General features: G+C 38.1%; 1 protein-coding gene across 4 annotated transcripts in view; it reads right to left on the bottom strand.

The window, feature by feature from the left end:
* The window catches only part of ADIPOR2 (adiponectin receptor 2), a 97522-nt gene that overhangs the window by 44758 nt on the left and 33118 nt on the right, over positions 1 to 19646 (bottom strand). The window contains exon 1 of one of the 4 annotated variants that reach the window (XM_054507260.2): positions 17160 to 17267. The exons of 2 other annotated variants lie outside the window; for them this stretch is intronic. The gene's annotated coding sequence lies outside the window, so the exon portion shown is untranslated. Of the gene's footprint in view, positions 1 to 836; positions 902 to 17159; positions 17268 to 19646 lie in introns of those variants that run through there. One more of the 4 variants, XM_064591746.1, reaches the window with a different exon arrangement.

The raw sequence follows: 19646 nt of genomic DNA, 5'->3' as shown, positions 1-19646 counted from the left end.
AAATCTTTTTTAAAAAAAGAATAAAACAATGTATAAAATATCTATATTTGCTAACAGGAAAGATGGTCAAAATCAATTTTTTAAAAAAAATCAGGATACAAGACAACATGTATAATGTTCCCAGAAGTTATAAAAGTATAATTGTATATGCACAGAATAATTACTAGAAAATATTAAAAACTGTGCTCTTGGTACATAAGTACACAGGGAAGAATCTAAGGTCTCAAGTGAGAAAACTTTTCATTTTGTTCTGCCTGTATTTTTTTTTTTTAAGATTTTATTTATTTATTTGAGAGAGAGATAATGAGAGAGAGCACATGAGAGGGGGGAGGGTCAGAGGGAGAAGCAGACTCCCTGCCGAGCAGGGAGCCCGATGCGGGACTCGATCCAGGGACTCCAGGATCATGACCTGAGGCGAAGGCAGTCGCTTAACCAACTGAGCCACCCAGGCGCCCCCTGCCTGTATTTTTTTTTTTTTACAATATATCATTTTACAGTATGCAATTCTTACTTACTTACTTCAAATATACCATTTTACAATACATCACTTTTTCATTAAAACCAGACCAAACTGCAGAAAGAATATGTGGATTTTATGTATAATAGCTGGATCTTACATATCCAGTCTCATTTAAACATCACAATGACCTCAAAGGGTGTATTTGTGTATCTACTTTTCAGGTGAGGAAACCAAAATTCACCATATTTTGTATGAAATAAATAGGACAAAGTCTCTGACTTTCATAGCACATATCACTGGTAATGTTTTGCATTTAAGTTCCTTAAACGTCTGACATTTCAATATTTGAGTTGTTGTGAATTCTAACTAGACTAACCTGGAAGGCAAGAAGCTCAGGACTGGAGCATACTTCTTTTACATCCCTTGAGTTCCTAGAAAGTGCTATGCACATAAATATTTAATGAATATTTGACAGATAACATTTAAATGTTCTTGAGTGGTAAAAACTTTCAGAAATCATCACTATCTCTCTAAATTAGGCTGTAGTAAGTCCTTGGAGTTCAATTATTTCACGTCCTTGGCCCTGTACCTCTTAAACTCACAGTACAAAAGCTTAATTTAGACATGTAGTTACATTTACTAATAAGGTCATTATCACAGCCAATCCAACTAGAAACATAAACAGAAGAAGCCAGGGTATGTGTTATGCTCATGAAATCCCATGAGATTCAAAGTTCTTCCTGGAGGAAAGGAGGAGTAGGGCAAAGTGGGAGGGCCTGGATAGCATAAAAGAAGGTAAAATGCCTATTTGGTTTTCACATATAAATGGGTACGAAGACTAAGAATCTGCCCTAGAATTCGAATTAAGACTAAAAATCAGCCAACTATTTCATACAATCATGTGAGTTTGCTGCAGGATTTCTCTAAGGGCTTTCAAAGTTTCTGGAGCAAGAACAAACACAAATCTTTAAGGATCACCAAACCTTAGCATGTGCCTATCACTTAAGGGCCTCAGCAAGCATATTAATAATACTGAGATTATAAACTATGCTATTAATGCCCAATTCTAAAAGAGAAAGCAATGCTAATAACTTACACTTATTTATGTGCAGCTCAGAAAACTATTTCACACCCACTACTTCATTTTGTTTCAGGGAAAAGGAAGCTAACATTTATTGCGGATCAACGATTCCACAAAGTTAAATTCTGTACCAGATAATTTACATGTGGTATCTCACATAATCCTAACATATAGCCACCCCCCTGAGGTGTTTTATCCCCCATTTTATAGATGTGAAACTGAAACTTGGGAGATTAATTTATTCAAGACCATGAGTCAATACAAATAAAGAGGAGCAGCTGGGATTTACATCCAGGTCTTTCTGGCCCTCATGACGTTCATGTTCTTTCTACCACCCAAAAGATTAACACTGGGGAAAAAAAGATAAAAATTTGAACCCTAAAGGCACTTGGCTTACGTGGCAAATAAACTACAGAATCAGAATCTTTATTCTCAAATTGTAGCAAGTAAAATAAAGCTTTCTGCAAAGCAGCCTTGAAATATGACCACACCAAACTTCTCATATATGGAGGAGTGTTGCTCATTTATGAGAATGTTAATGGAATATTCTATTAGTTAGAAGACTCAATAAAGATGTCAATTCTCCCCAAATTTTCTATAGGTTTAAATGCAACTCCTATCAAGATCTTAGCATAGAAACAAAATAATGGCAAGCTTTTACATGGAAGGCACAAGGCCTACCAAAAATAATCTACCAAAAATCCCTCTATCTAATATGAAGGTCTATTATACAGCTACAGCAGTCAAGACAGTGTGGTAATGGCAGAGGAAAAGACACACAGATTGATGGAACAAAACAGAGATCCAAAATGTAGACACACAAATATGCCCAACTCTTATTTTAAAGATATGCAAAAGCAATTTATTTTTTTATAATTATTGTATTTATTTATTTGTCAGAGAGAGAGAGAGCACATGAGCACACACAAGCAGGGGGAGGGCAGGCAAAGGGAGAAGCAGGCTCCACACTGAGCAAGGAGCTCAATGCAGGACTCAATCTCAGGGCCCCGAAGGCAGATGCTTAACTGACTAAGCAACCCAGGCATCCCTGGCAAAAGCAATTTAATGGTGAATCACAAAGGTGATAGCCACCCCCCGCAAAAAAAGAGGACTTCAACCTAAACCTTACATGTTACACAAAAGTTAACTCAAAATGGATAATGGACTTAAATGTAAAATGCAGAAGTATAAAACTTGTATAAAAAACACAGCAGAAATCCTTCATAATCTAGAGCTATGCACAGAGTATTGAGACTTGACACCAAAAGATCCATAATAGGAAAAAAAATGAAAAATTGGACTTCATCAAAATTAACTTTTCTGTGAAGCACTCTACTAAGAAGTTAAAAAGACAAGTTGTAGACTGAGAGAAAATATTTGTAAATCACATATCCAACAACTATTATCTAAACTATGTAAAGAACTCAAAAATTCAACAGTACAAAAAAAACACTCCAACTAGAAAATGGACAAATGACAGGAACAGGTGTTTCCCCAAAGAGGATGTACAAATGGCAAATAATCACAAGAAAAGATGTTCAATGTCATTAGCCATCAGGGAAATGCAAATTAAAACCAAAATGAGCTATCATCACAAACCTAATCAGAATGGTTAAAATAAAAAAACAGTAAGAACAGGAGAATGACTTCTGGCATAACAGTGTGAGGAGCTCTGTTGACCTGCTCCCCAATGAAAATGATAAAAACCAAAACAAAACATTAAAAGCCTCTGGAAACAGTCCTAAAGGTAAACAGCAAATAAAGAAACATTCAAGATTACCTATGAAAATTCAGTAAGGGGCACCTGGGTGGCTCAGTTGGTTAAGCGACTGCCTTCGGCTCAGGTCATGATCCTGGAGTCCCCGGATCGAGTCCCGCATCGGGCTCCCTGCTCGGCAGGGAGTCTGCTTCTCCCTCTGACCCTCCCCCCTCTCATGCTCTCTCTCTCTCATTCTCGCTCTCAAATAAATAAATAAAATCTTAAAAAAGAAAAGAAAAAAGAAAATTCAGTAAGAAAAGCAAGAAGTCTACGGTATCTGCACCAAGATGTCTCTCTTCCTCCCAGGCCCAATTCAGAGGAGCAGAGAATCTACTCCAGACTTCTGCAGTCAAAAACACAGGACCCCTTGGCCTCCAGCACCCAGATGCAATCAGGAGGCACAGGAGGACGCCAGTATTTCTCATTCTGCCTTGGGTAACTATTGCCAAGGCTAATCCCAGATAAACAGTTTACAAGTAGGGGCTCTCTTCCCTCCTACCAGCCAGCTCTACTTGTGGAATTGAGGCAACTGCTACTTGACCATGTTATGCTGAGAATACCAGGGCACTGATCATTCTTGACCCAGCTCATGTGGAGGTCCTACACCAGGAGAAGCAAGCTGAGTGGACCCAAGACCAATGCTCACTGGCCCACCAAGCACTCATCTCTTAGAGTGTGGCTATTACTCAGAGAGAAACTTATCATTGTCCCCATCCCCATATCTCTAGAGCCTGGTTCAGAGATTTTGCCTGGGGGGAAGAAGCAGGAAGGGGGTAGGCAGGGAGGTCTAATCTCTTCCCAAAAGGCTTAACTTTATTTACAACACAGGGTGAAGAAGTCTAAAGGCATTCTAAGGAACAGCGGAAGTACTGACAGCAGATTCAAGATAGAGACTAAACTAGGGGTACCTGGATGGCTCAGTCAGTTAAGCATCGACTTTTTTTTTAAAGATTTTATTTCTTTGTCGGAGGGCGGGCGCACAAGCAGGGGGAGCGGCAGGCAGTGGGAGAAGCAGGCTCCCTGCTGAGCAAGGAGCCCAATGTGGGACTCGATCTCAGGACCCTGGGATCATGACCTGAGCTGAAGGCAGATTCTTAACTGCCTGAGCGCCACCCAGGCGTCCTAAGCATCGGACTCTTGATTTCGGCTCAAGTAATGATCTCAGGGTTGTGAGATTGAGGCCCACCCACCTCAGACTCTGTACTGGGCATGGAGCCTGCTTAAGATTCTCTCTCTCCTCTCCCTCTGCCCATCCCTGCCTCCAAAAATTAAAAAAAAAATTTTTTAAAGATACAGGCTAAACTCTAGGCAGGTTAGTTTGCAAAAGAGTACCAGAGAATAAGAGAACTGATAGGAGTTCTCCTAGTGTCTAACAAAAGTTAAACACTAAACTCAGAAACCATTCCTTCTCCTAGTGTCTAACAAAAATTAAACACTAAACTCAGAAACCATTCCTTCAAAGGAACTAGAATTTGATGGGATTAGTCTGCAGAATGATTATAGTCCAGGGCACTCTTAAAATCATGAGGGCAATCAGCTGGCAATTAATGAAGTTTTTAACAGCTGAGTGTGGTCTCAGAGAAACATAAAAAGAGAGCCCAATCTAAACCATTATCACCCTGGATAACTGTGAGCATATCCAAAATTACACCTCCCTGAGAAACAGTATCAGAAGCTGAACACTAATGGGGGAAAAGACTCAACTAAAACAATCCAATCAGTCACTATGCAAGTTAACAAGCAAACAACAAACACTGGAAGAGGCAGGCCAGTACCTGTACTTAGAGCTGCTACATTATCTAAAAGGTCAAGTATCCAATAAAAAGTTAGGAGGCATGCAAAGAAGCAGGAAAGTATATCCATACACTGGGAAGAAAGAAAAAAGAAAAAAAAAAAAGGGTAACAAAGGTGGTCAAAAGATGCAGACTTCCACTTGTAAAATAAGTCCTGGGGATATAATGTACAGATGGTGACTAGAGTTAATAAAACTGTATCGTATCTTTGAAAGTTGCTAAAAGGGTAAATCATCAAAGTCTTCAACACAAGGAAAAGGGAAAAGAATAAATCTTCAAAGTTCTCATCACAAGGAAAAAGTTTTCATCACTACGTGGGGGGAAAAAACAGGCAAGAGAAAATATCTGTGAGAGAGACTAGACGTCAGATTTATCAAATAAATACTATAATGTAGCCATTATAAACATGTTCACACAACTAAAGGAAACTATGGCTCACGGTAACAATGTCACATCAGGGAGCTCAGATGGAGGAGCATGTGACTCTTGATCTCACCGATCGTGAGTCTGAGCCCGACACTGGGTATAGAGATTACTTAAACAAGTAAATAAAAACTTAACAACAATGTCACATCAGATAGAAAATATCAATAGAGACAAATTAGAAAAAAGAATCCAACAGAAATTATGGCATTAAAAAGTACAATAACAAACTTAAAAGCCATTAGATGGGCTCAACAGAATTGCAGAAGCAAAAATAAGCACACTTGGACAAAGATAAGACCTTATGCAAACCAAAAGACAGAAAGAAAAAAAAGTAGTAAAATGAAGAGACCCTCAAAGGTAATCCAGAAACCATGAAAACTTTAAGGACAGGACAGGAGGTGAGAAACCTCCAAATGCCTGCGTTCGGCTTACAGGTCAACCACTGGTCATGTCCTCTTAATTACCATCTCCTAAAAATTGTAAAGCAAGAATCCTACATCAAGCAAAACTACCCTTCAAAAGTGAGGGAGAAATCAAGACATTTACAGATAAAAGCTGAAGTGGTTTGTGACCACTAGACCTGCCCTGCAAGAAATGCTCAAGGAAATTCTACAAGGTGAAATGAAAAGGAACTAGACAATACCCTGAAACCAAACAGAGAAATAAAGAATTATAAATAAATAATTATAAAAGCTAACAATGGTTTATAACTGTATTCATTTTCTATGTGATATAAGAGACTAATCCATTTTTTTTTCTTAAGATTGATTTATTTTAGAGAGAGAGAGAAAGAGCGTGTGCGTGCTCACAAGCGGGAGGGACGAAGGGAGAGGAAGAGAAGCCCCAAGAAGACTCCCCACTGAGCATGGAGCCCAATGCGGGGCTCAATCCCAGGACACCAAGGATCATGACCTGAGCCAAAATCAAAAGCCAGATGCCCAACCAACTGAGCCACCCACGTGTCCCAAGAAACTAAGACATTTAAAGGAAAAAACTATTAGTGTAACAGCTAGTACTACTGTAACTTTGTAACTCCAATCTTGTTTTCTACGTAACTTATGAGACTGATATATTTAAAAGAACTACTACTTATGTTTGGGGGCAAACAACATATAAAGATGTAATTTTGTGACAACAATAAAAATAAGTGGGAACAGAGCTGTAAAAGAGCAGATTCTGCGCATTCTTTTTTTTTTTTTTTTTTAAGATTTTATTTATTTATTCATGAGAGACAGAGCGAAACAGAGGGAGAAGCAGGCTCCCAAGGAGCGGGAAGCCCGATGCGGGACTCGATCCCAGGACCCTGGGATCATGACCTGAGCCGAAGGCAGATGCTTAACCATCTGAGCCACCCAGGCGCCCTCTGCGCATTCTTGAAGTTACTGTAACTTTAAAATGTTAAAGGTAACCCCATGAAAACCACCCCCCCACACACAAAATAGCTATAGAATATACAAAAAAGGACATTAAGGAATTTAAACAATGCCCTACAAAACACTGCATGTTTTTTTGTTGTTGTTAATCAACAAACATAGGAATGCAGGAAGGGACAAAAAAGCTATTGGGCATATAGAAAATAGTACAAACAGGCTGAAAGTGAAAGGATGGGAAAAGATATTCCACGCAAATAGTAACCAAGAGTGCAGGAATGTCTGTACTGATATTAGACAGAACAGACTTTACATCAAAAAGATTTTAAGAGATAAAGAAGGATGGGGCGCCTGGGTGACTCGGTTGAGTGTCTGCCTTCAGCTCAGGTTGTGATCCCACGGTCCTGGGATCCAGTCCCGCATCAGGCTCCTTGCTTTGCGGGGAGCTTGCTTCTCCCTCTGCCTCTCTCTGTCTCTCATGAATAAATAAATAAAATCTTAAAAAAAAAAAGATAAAGAAGAACATTATATACTAACAAAAGTTTCAAAAAAGAAGATACAACAATCAGAAACATTTAGGCACCTAATAATAGACCATCAAAATATATGAAGCAAAAACTGATGGAATTAAAGGGAAAAATAGTTCTACAATAATAGGGAAGGCTTCAATACCCAGCTCACAATAATGGAGAGAACCACCAGACAGAAGTAAGGAAACAGGGGCGCCTGGGTGGCCCAGTCATTAAGCGTCTTCCTTCAGCCCTGGTCATGATCCCGGGGTCCTGGGATACAGCCCTGCATCAGGCTCCCTGCTCAGCGGGAAGCATGCTTCTCTCTCTCCCACTCCCCCTGCTTGTACTTCCTTTCTCACTGTCTCTTTCTCTGTCAAATAAATAAAATCTTAAAAAAAACAAAAACAAAAAGAAGGAAACAGAGGACTTAACACAATAAACCAACTATATTTTTTTGTTAAGATTTTATTTATTTATTTGACAAAGAGAGAGAGACAGCGAGAGAGGGAACACAGCAGGGGGAATGGGAGAGGGAGAAGCAGGCTTCCCGCTGAGCAAGGAGCCCGATGCGGGGCTCGATCCCAGGACCCCGGGATCATGACCTGAGCTGAAGGCAGACGCTTAACAACTGAGCCATCCAGGTGCCCCTTAAACCAACTATATCTAACAGACATACAGAGAACCACTTTACTCAACAACACACATATTCTCAGGCACATGTGGAACAGACCACACGTTAGGCCACAAATTAAATACATTAAAAATCTCACCACAGAATAAACTTACAAATCAGTAAACTTAAAAGAAAACTGGAAAATTGACAATTTAATACAAATTAAACAACATACTTTTAAGCAACTGATGGATCAAAGATGAAATCACAGAAGAATGAAAATGACAACATATCAAAACTTACAAGACAACACAAATGGTGCTGGGGGGGGAGGGGAATTTATAGCTATAAATGTTTACATTAAAAAAGCAAGACCAGATCTCAAATCAACAACCTAACTTTACAACTTAAAGAACTAGAAAAAAAGAACTAACTCTAAAGCTAGAAGGAGGGAAGTAACGAAGATTAGAGCAGGGACAAAGGGAACAGAGGGAAGAAAAATCAATGAAACCAAAAAATGGTTCTCCAAAAGATCAACAAAATTGACATAAACCTTTCGCTAGATGTACTAAGAAAAAGAGAAGATTCAAATTACTAACATTAGAAATGAACCTGGGAATATTACTACCAATCCTACAGAAATTAAAAGGATTATAAGAGAACACTATGAACAACTGTGTATCAAAAAATGAGAAAACCTAGATGAAATGAACTTCTAAAAACAAAACCTACCAAGCCTAAAATTATGAAAAAATAGAAAATCTGACCTTATAGTCCTGTAACTGGTAAGGAAACTTAATCAGTAATAAAAAAAATTTTCCAACAAAGAAAAGCACCAGACCTAATGGCTTTACTCTTGAATTCTACCATTTAAAGAACTAATACCAATTCTCAAACTTTTCCAAAAAAAAACAAAAAACAAAAAACTGAACAGTTCCTAACTCATTCTATGAGGCCAGCATAACCCTGATTACAAAGCCAGACAAAAACACTACAAGAAAACTACAGACCAATCTCCCTTGTGAACACTGATGAAAAATCCACAAGAAAATACTACCAAAAATTCAGCGGCATATTAAGATTATACACCATACAATCTGATTTATTCCTGGAATGCAAGAATAGTTCAACACAGAAAAATCGATCAATGTAATATATCACATCAACAAAATGAAGGGAAAAAACATGCACATCACAAATGATGCAGAAAAAGCATCTGACAAAATTCAATACCCTCTCATGATAAAAACACTCAGTAAAATAAGAATAGAAGGAAACCTTCAGAAGTCATATATGAAAAACACAGCAAACATCAAACTCAATAATAAAGACTGAAAACTTCTCCTCTAAGATCAGAATTTTGTACTTCATGTATCTATTCCAAGATAAATTTAATAAATCCAAAGACTAACAAACAATGAAATTAATCCCAAGCACTGAATATAGTGTTTTATTACCAATATTATTAAGTATAAGCACCTTTTAAAAATTCCCAAGAATTTGGAACATAACAGGAAATTAAGTATTCCTTTCTGTATTTTAATATAGTGTCCTATAACCTCATACATATAGTGGTCTCATCCCTCATACATACACAATGAAAAAAAATTAAAAGACTGATCATGAAATGACAACCCCAAAAAGTCACATTTTAATGTAATAAAGGAGTTAAATTATTTTATATATATAGTTCTTATATATAGTATAGCCTGTTTATCACATACAGCTCTCTTAAGCCAGACCTTTATACAGACAGAAATCACCAAAAATGATTTTTAGTTTTAACAATTCAAAATAACTCATATCAACAGTATGTGGATATCTGAGTTACATGTCTCATAGAATATGAGCTATTGTTTGCCAATGCCACTTGACAAATTTTGGACTGTCATAAAATCTCCTTCTGGGACACCTGGGTGGCTCAGTTAGTTAAGTGTCTACCTTCGGCTGGGGGTTGGGGCTGGGGTCATCATCAAGTCGGGTCATGATCAAGTCCTGTGTCAGGCTCCCTCCTCGGCAGGTGCCTGCTTCTCCCTCTCCCCGCTCCACCCCCCGCCCCCCACCTCCCCACCCCCGCTTTGCTTGCACTTACCTCTCAAATAAATGTTTTTTAAAAAAATAAAATAATATCTCTTTCCACAAGCAATTTTTTTAAATGATTCTCAAAGAGCTGTACTTTGCAAATGCCTCCAGAATTGCTATAATCTCCCTAAATAAGAAAGTAACACTACTAAACCCTTTAATTTCCAGCTCTTCACAAGGAAAACAAAACTTGGTACTCTTGAAATAAAAAAGGTTGCTATTATATTAGCATTACTTTTGTACATTCCATTTTTCAGAACCCTGAATTACTGTGTCCCGGAATGCTTTCTTCTATTAGGTGCCTGTCTTATTATGGACAGAGGACCTGAGCCTCAGAGGTGGAGATCTAACCACAAAAATTAGCAAAAATCAGATCCAGATTTCATAACTCTGACTCCCCACTGAGTTCAAATTCTTGGTAGAGAATGTTTAAATTCCCCAAAAAGACAGTCTTAACCTATTAAAGTTCTTCTTTACCTATCATCATATTAATATATCATACCTACTTTGACCTAAGGGCTGCTCCACTTTAAAAACATTTACCTTGGAATAAAGAGCTCTAGGCTCTAAAGAAAATCACTTAATGCCATTCATAGTCCTTCCATCAAACCTGACATTTATTATTTTATAAGAGTCTCCAAGGCTTTTTAGTTCCAGACAGGTTATTTGTCCCAAAGGCACACTTTCTGGCAAACTATGAATTCCCTACATGTTTTCTAATAGTTATAAGCCTGTCAGTTGGACATTGAATTAAACCAAACCATTGTTTATTTGCCTTATGTTTTCCTACTTAATGATTTAAGGCTTTACCTTTCCAAGTTATATTCTCCAACTTGCTGACACAATAATTTGCTAATAATACAGATTTACTTGCCTTAGTGGACAGTATTACACAACATTATTGCTAAAGATATTCCTCCCCTATCCCAAATCCCTATATCCAATCCATTAGCAAATGCTATAGATTTTACCTCCAAAATACCTCTCAAATTCTTTCCATTTCTTTTCCTTTTCTCTATCACTTTTTTTTAAAGATTTTTATTTATTTATTTATTTGAGAGAGAGAATGAGAGCGAGCGAGCACATGAGAGGGGGGAGGGTCAGAGGGAGAAGCAGACACCCGCCCCCCCCCGCCAAGCAGGGAGCCCGATGCGGGACTCGATCCTGGGACTCCAGGATCATGACCTGAGCCGAAGGCAGTCGCTTAACCGACTGAGTCACCCAGGCGCCCTCTCTATCACTTCTTAGGCCAGGTTATCAATATCTCTGACCAAGAATACTTTTGATAATCCCCTAATGGGTCTCCTTGTCTCTATTCTCAAACCTGCAGTCTATACAACGGCCAAAGTGTTCTTTCAAACAGAAAAATCATACCAATTACCCCGCTAAAATACCTCTGGTACATTTTATTCCTTGTGCAAAAGAAAACCAAAACCTTTTCTATAATCTCCACAAGGCCCTTCATGATTTGGTCCCTGTCAACCTCTCCAATTTACTTCATAAAGCTCCCTAACCTGTTCAGTTATTCTTCTGATCCTTGTCTATACCAATCCCGAGAGTCATCAAGACCTGGAAAAAGACCTGGTCCCTAAAGTCACCTTTTCCAAAAACACTTACATGACCATCCTTACCTAACACAGCATTACACCACCCTCCATACCAGTCACTGATAGCACTTCCCACTCTCTGAAATCATATTTTTGCTTGTTTCCTTTTTATTATCTATCTTCCCCCACCAAACCATCAGTTCCAAAAGTGCAAACCTTTCTGTCCTGTTCACCACACATATCTCTAACAGTGCCTGTCATGTAATACACCCTCAAATTTTACCTAATGATTAAATGAAGCTTCTATTAGATATTCCTTGGTATTGGGGCACCTGGGTGGCTCAGTAGGTTAAGCGTCTACCTTCAGCTCAGGCCATGATCTCAGGGTCCTGGGATCAAGCCCCACATCGGACTCCCTGCTCAGCAGGTAGTCTGCTTCTCCCTCTTCCTCTGCCCCTCCCACCCTCGTCATGTGCACACACCCTCTCAAATTAAAAAAAAAAAATTCCCTTCAGTCCACAGACTGAACTCTGTCCCCCAAAATTCATGTTAAAGCCCTAACTCCAAGTACTTTAGAATATGACTATATTTGAAGTTAGGCCTATTAAGGAGGTAATTAAATTCATAATGGTAGGGCCCTTATCAAATATGACTGGTATTCTTATAAAAAGAGGAAGATACCAGAGATGCATATGCACAGAAAAAAGGCCATGTGAGGACACAGCAAGAAGGTAACTGTCTGCAAGCCAAGAAGAGAGATCTCAGGAGAAACCAAAACTGCCAACACCTTGATGTTGGGCCTCTAACCTCCATAATTGTGGGAAAATAAATTTCTGTTGTTTAAGCCACCCAGTCTGGTATTTTATGGAAGCCCTAGCAAACAAATACATCTGCCTTTCGATAGTAGCACGTTTCTTCAGAAATAAATGAAAATTAATTACATCTCAATGTTTATCTCTAGTAGCAGACATCATCATGGCCCTTTAGTCATTTACCATTTGATTTTTAACTTAATAAGCTTTTGGGGAAACCGCTTCAAGAGCATACAATTAACTAGTCAGTGTTGAGGACACTCAGGCAGGATCAACAAACTTTTTCTGTAAAAGTCCTGATAGTAAACATTTTAGACTTTGCAGGCCATAAAAGGTATCTGATACAGCTACTTAACTCTTACACTGTAGTGTAAAATTGACCTTAGACAATACGTAAGTGAATGGGTGTGGCTGTATACCAATGAAGTTTTATTTATGGACACTGAAATTTACACGTCGTATCATTTACATTCATATGTCACAAAACAACTTCTTTAAAACTATTTAAAAATGTAAAAACCACTCTTAGCTCATGAGCCATACAAAAAAAGGCAAAAGCCTGGAGGCTACATTTCACCAACCCTACCCTAAAACAGTAAGCTTACTTTATCAACTCCATTTTATAGATTAGGAAATCTCCAGGTTTCCCAACAGAGCAATGATTAACATAGCATCCCAATGCCTAGACTGCAAGTATGTTCATCTATTTCTGTCTACAAAACTACACAAACAGCAGAACAAAAAGGTGTCACAATTTGGGTTTTTTCTATCCTGAAGAACTCTGTGTTTACTAAACCTAAAAAAATCATTATTCTTCCTTAAGTTATATTTCTTCTCACATCATGAAGGAATTGAAAAAATTATATAAATTAACAGATCAAATGACATGTCCCACTATTAACCTGACAATGGCTAGTAAGTACCAGAAACAAGATACAGAAAAACACACCCTTAGATTCTAGTTTAATAAAGATTTTCTAAAATGGAAAAGTGACTCATAACAAAATTTGTAAAACCACCCAAGGTCACAATTCTGTAACTGTTCCCAGGTGCCTTCTTTCTTTGCATTAAACAATGACCACAACATGGTAACCTTTATTTTTTAACTCTTTTAAAAAAAATTTTTTTTTGCCTCTTTTCAAGCTTAGGTAAATGGAAAACACAAAAAGCACTGAGAAGAATCCTCACCAGTAAGAAAATGGCTACTGGGGGGCGCCTGGGTGGCTCAGTTGGTTGAGCGACTGCCTTCGGCTCAGGTCATGATCCTGGAGTCCCTGGATCGAGTCCTGCATCGGGCTCCCTGCTCGGCAGGGAGTCTGCTTTGTCCTCTGACCCTATCCCCTCTCATGTGTTCTCTCTCATTCTCTCTCTCAAATAAATAAATAAAATCTTTAAAAAAAAAGAAAATGGCTACGGGGATATCAGAAAAGGGTAGCTTAAATTATCTTCTTTTTAAAAAGTTAAAGAGTATTTCTTCAAAAGAAAATTTTCAATCTAGAGGTAAGATTGGCAACCAAGTCAGACCTGAAACTTATGCCTCAAAATTCCTTTCTTTTTAAAAGGGACACCTGGGTGGCTCAGTAGGTTAAGTGTCCAACTCTTGATTTCAGCTCAGGTCATGGTCTCACAGTGTGGGATCAAGCCCCTCATCAGGTTCCACACTCAGTGTGGAGTCTGCTTGGAATTCTCCCTGTCTCCCTCTGCCTTGCTCAATTAATTAATTAATTTTTTTAAAAAGAGGTAAGTAAATTATGGTAAAGCAGAATAATGCCCCACACCACCAAAGATGTCTACATCTTAACCCCTGGAACCTGTGAATATGTTATGAAACATGTCCAAAAGAGAATTAAGGTTGTACATGGAATTAAGTCCTCAATGTTTAAGAGTATAAAGAAGCCCTGAGACCAAAAAAGTTTGCTAACCCCTGAGCTAAAAGCCTACAGCAGACAAGAAATTAACTAAGATAGTAGAGTGTGATTTTGGTTAAGTTTTCATCTAGTCTTTCACCATGTCAAGATAAATCTATATTTTTGTATTTGTAATTTTTAAAACCATTTAGTTTAGCTCAAATTAAAACAAGGTAATGTCTCATCCCTACTTAAAATCTTTAAATGAATGCTCACAGCTTATAGAATAAAGTAAAAACTTCTCAGTACAACACAAAAGGCATCCAATCTTCTTCTCCTTACCAGAAAGCCACTTCAGGTATACTAAATTCTAGATACTCAATGTACTCGGCTACCTCTTCTCTCCAGGTGTCCTCCATATTACACTCAGTCTAGAACCACCTCCACTTTCATTTTGCTAACTTTCTCATTTTTCAGAACTCCAGTCAGGTATTCCCCTCTCCTCCAGGAAGCATCCTAAGGTAGGGTAATAACCTCTGTGTGTTCCCACTAGAGTACAAGCAAAAGTATAAAAACAGAGAGCAGTACTTTAATCATCTTTTAAATTCACAGGCAAGTACACTTCTTGGTACACAGTAAATTTTCAAATGTCTTCTGAAGGACTTCATGTTCTCTAACTTAAGATTTTCCTTTCAACTCTGGGGCGCCTGGGTGACTCAGTGAGTTAAGCATCTGCCTTTGGCTCAGGTCATGATCTCAGGGTCCAGGAATCAAGCCCTGTGTTGGGCTCCCTGCTCATCAGGGAGTCGGCTTCTCCCTCTGCCCCTCCCCCAACTTGTACTCTCTCTCTCTCTCTCTCTCAAATAAAATCGTAAAAATTTTTTCCTTTCAACTCTATTACTGCCCCCCCAAAAGCCTATATGTAAGTCATCCCCCCAAAAGAATTTTTATGGCAGTATAAAATTAAAAAAGAAATCTTGCGTTGAAGAGAATATCTCACTCAAGAACTGTTACTCTTTAAGGTGACCAGCCCCCAAATATACTCAACAAAGATGGACTTTTTGTTGTTATCAATGCAACTATTAATTTCCATTTTTAAGAAAAGTATTCCTTTGCTCTTCAAAAGAATATGAATATAAAAATTTAGTCCCTGATCAAAATAGAGAAAAATATCCACGAAAATGGCTGCATCATTCAACACAGAAGAAAATCTATTTAACTGTACCCACTCCATTAATAAACATGCTTATGAAGCTGCCAGATAGTTTTGAGTAGCAGAGCTTATCCATCCCCAAAAGATCATCACTTGGGGAGATAGCAGAGACCAGCATAACTACCAATCTGAGATAAAATGATTTGTGCAGGCTGGAGAATTCACTTATTTAGTCGGTATTTTATTCTTTTAGGCTCTGGAATTCTCCCACTCTTTTTTTTTTTTTTTTAAGATTTTATTTATTTATTTGAGAGAGAGAATGAGAGACAGAGAGCACGAGAGGGAAGAGGGTCAGAGGGAGAAGCAGACCCCCTGCTGAGCAGGGAGCCCGATGCGGGACTCGATCCCGGGACTCCAGGATCATGACCTGAGCCGAAGGCAGTCACTTAACCAACTGAGCCACCCAGGCGCCCTCTCAGACACTCTTTAAAGAAAAAAATAAGAGGAGGGCACCTGGGTGACTCAGTTGGTTAGGCAACTGCCTTCAGCTGAGGTCATGATCCTGGAGTCCCGGGATTGAGTCCCGCATCGGGCTCCCTGCTCAACGGGGAGCCTGCTTCTCCCTCTGAGCCTCCCGCCTCTCATGCTCTCTCTCTCTTTCTCTCTCAAATAAATAAATAAAATCTTTAAAAAAAAAATGAGGGAACAAAAATATGAACTCCCTGGGGAGGGAAAAAGGAGTTGTTTTGGTTTTCTCTAAAACAAGAAATGACAGAATTAGAGTTTTTGGCTCAACATGAAAAACTAAATTCAATTTATAAATAAAACAGAAAATAATAAAACTTACTAAGGCATGACCATAAGGGAATAATACATTAAAATCAATTACTGATAATATTCTATCATTTACTTCTACCTCAGAATAGAAAAAATAATCAAAAAAAGTGAATCTGACATATGGCAACTCTTTAAGACGACACTGACCAAATCCTAAATTCCAAGTAAGAATATGGAAAGGATGGGAGTAATGCTGTCATTAAAAGTCAGTTTGTGGCTCAGGTCATGATCCTGGAGTCCCGGATCGAGTCCCGCATCGGGCTCCCTGCTCAGCTGGGGGTCTGCTTCTCCCTCTGACCCTCTTCCCTCTTGTGCTGTCTCTCATTCTCTCTCTCAAATAAATAAAATCTTTAAAAATAAATAAATAAATAAATAAATAAATAAATAAATAAATAAATAAATAAAAGTCAGTTTGTAGGGGCACCTGGGTGGCTCAGTTGATTAAAGCATTTGACTCTTGGGGCGCCTGGGTGGCTCAGATGGTTAAGCGTCTGCCTTCGGCTCAGGTCATGATCCCAGAGTCCTGGGATCGAGCCCCGCATCGGGCTCCTTGCTCAGCAGGAAGCCTGCTTCCTGCTTCTCCCTCTCCTTCTACTGCTCCCCCTGCTTGTGCTCTCTCGCTCTCTCTGTCAAATAAATAAATAAAATCTTTAAAAAAAAAAAAAAAAAAAAGCATTTGACTCTTGATTTTGGCTCAGGTCATGATCTCGTGGAACCTGCTTAAGATTCTCTCTCCCTCTCCCCTCTACCCCTGTACCCCTCCCCCCTGCGTCCCCCAACCCTGTGTGCATGCACTCCCTCTCTTTCTCTCTAAAAAAAATAAAGTAAAATAAAATAAAATAAGAAATAAATAAAAGTCTAGGATACCTGGGTGGCTCAGTCGTTAAGCATCTGCTTTTTTCTCAGATCATGATCCCAGGGTCCTGGGATCGAGTCCCACACTGGGCTCCTTGCTCAGCCTGCTGCTCCCCCTGCTTGTGCTCTCTCTCTCTCTCTCTGGCAAATAAATAAATAATAAAATCGGAAGGAAGGGAGGGAGGGAGGAGGGAAGGAAGGAAGGAAGGCCAGTTTGTATAACAAACTGTGTTTCTTGCATTACAGGAAGACTAATGAACAACTCACTGGTGTACTCCTTTTCCAACATTTCTTTATGGACCCATCTTTCTATCTGGTAAACTTGGAAATTATAAATAACACCATGAAGACAACCAGGTACCAACTCCAGAAGGAAATGACTGGTTTTGAAACACAATTCAGCAGAAAACCTAAAGCCTGGTAACAAACATGTATTTTCTACATGACAAATTAATAACACTCTTTTGAAAAGAAAAAAAAAAAACTTAAACTATGAAAAGTGCGCTGAAATATACCTAAACAATTTGTCTAAAGAACAAGTATTCAGGCACTGAATATCTAACAAAAGGAGACCACAATTCCAAACAGAAATAAATACATGTTATTTAATATAAACATGCTGTCAAGTACGCATTATCTGATTTAGTCTTCACAACAACTGTAAGGACTCAATACTTCCCTTCTACAGCTGAGGAACCTTAGGTTCAAACAGGTTGAGCAGGTAACTCAAAGTCTCCCAGCTGGCAAGTAGAAGAACAGAATTCAAACTCAGGTCCTTCACACTTTCTCCACTCAAGCCATGATGCCCTAAGTAGAAATGAAAGTAGGCCAAAAATATGCACAGTAACTCTGACCAAATTTTTTGTACCAAAAATAAGGGTACATGGTTTAGCCAGGAATATATTTTCCTAACTTTAAATTTCTATATTTGAAATATACCTTCAAAAAACCCAACTTAATGACCTACAAAAAAAATTGATCCAGTAATTCTATTGATATTTAACTTGCAAAAGAAGTTACTGCAGGTCTCAAGAGTTTAATTATTACTCTTAGGGTTGTATCCAAGAGCATGCTGTCTCAAGGAAAGCCTGTTTCCCCGCTATAAAGAGAATTATTTGTGAAAGAATCTTATTTAACTACACTAGATGCACATTCAGACTACATCATAATAAGAGAAACTTAGGCATGTATTAAAACTACATCTAAAATCTTCAATAAATTATTACATAAAGTTCTGAAGTAATCAAGAACAGAAGATCGAGATGACAAACATTAATTTCTGAACAACAAAAAAACACAATACCACCACTTTCTTAAGTGACACCATTGAGAAGTTTAAAAACAAAAAAGTTAGACCTTAGAATTATACATATAACTGATACTACTCTTTTCTGGATAGCAATATAAACTGTAGTAAATCTCCAGTATACACAGAACAGGATCTGCAGTCCTAGTACATAAAGAACTACCTAAAAATGGCCTTGACTCCTTGACCTAATAACCCTACTTTTTGGAATTTCTCCTTGAAATTTATACTAACGCAATATAAAATGGGAAAATCTACATGCACAAAAGCATTTATTTTAGGGAGAAAAAAAAAGTAGTTAACCAGTAACAAAAGAATGGTAAACTACATTCATTTTTCTCATTAGAATATTAAGTACATTTAGAAAATGTACAAATGGTTTGTTTATGGTATCTTAAAATTAAGGAGCAAGACAAAATGCTTATTACAACTAGATAAAAATAAGCTTTACAGCTATATAAAAATGTGTGTGCCTAAATATAAAAGTTAAAAAGGCAATTTACCTAAATGAGTTGAAAACTTAGGGCCACACAAGAAGTTGCAAATGTTTATGGTAGCTTTATTCACGATTACCAAAAGTTGAAAGCAAGATATTCTTCCATAGGTGAATGGATAAACTGTGATACACTGACACAACAAAATATTATTCAGTAATAAAAAGAAACAAGCTATCAAACCATGCAAAAAAACTTACACAGAGGAAATTTACATGAATATTGCTAATGGAAAGATGCCAATCTGAAAGGCTATATACATACGATTTCAACTATATGACATTCTGGAAAAGGCAAAATTAGGGAGACAGTAAAAAGATCAGTGATTAACAGGAGTTCAGGGGAAAAAGAGAGAGAGATGAATAGGTGGAGCACAGGATATATTTAGGGCAGTGAAACTATTCTGTATGATGCTGTAATGGTGGATACATATAATTACACATTTCTCACAACCCACACAAAGAATAAACCCTATTGTAAACTATTGAATTTTGTCAATAATAATACATCAATACTGGCACATCAACCATAACAAATATACTACACTAATGAAATATATCAATACTACAGGAAACTAGAGGGAATGAAAGAGGGTATATGGGAACTCTGTACTTTCCACTCGATTTTTCTAACAACTTAAAATTGCTCAAAAAAACGAAGTATTGGGGTGCCTAGGTGGCTCAGTCTGTTACGCATCTG

Source organism: Mirounga angustirostris, unplaced genomic scaffold (genome assembly GCF_029215605.1).
Source record: "Mirounga angustirostris isolate CCGP_5_RB_7025 unplaced genomic scaffold, mMirAng1.0.hap1 SCAF_5, whole genome shotgun sequence".
Classification (NCBI taxonomy): domain Eukaryota; kingdom Metazoa; phylum Chordata; class Mammalia; order Carnivora; family Phocidae; genus Mirounga; species Mirounga angustirostris.
This window is presented reverse-complemented; position numbering and strand designations above follow the sequence as displayed.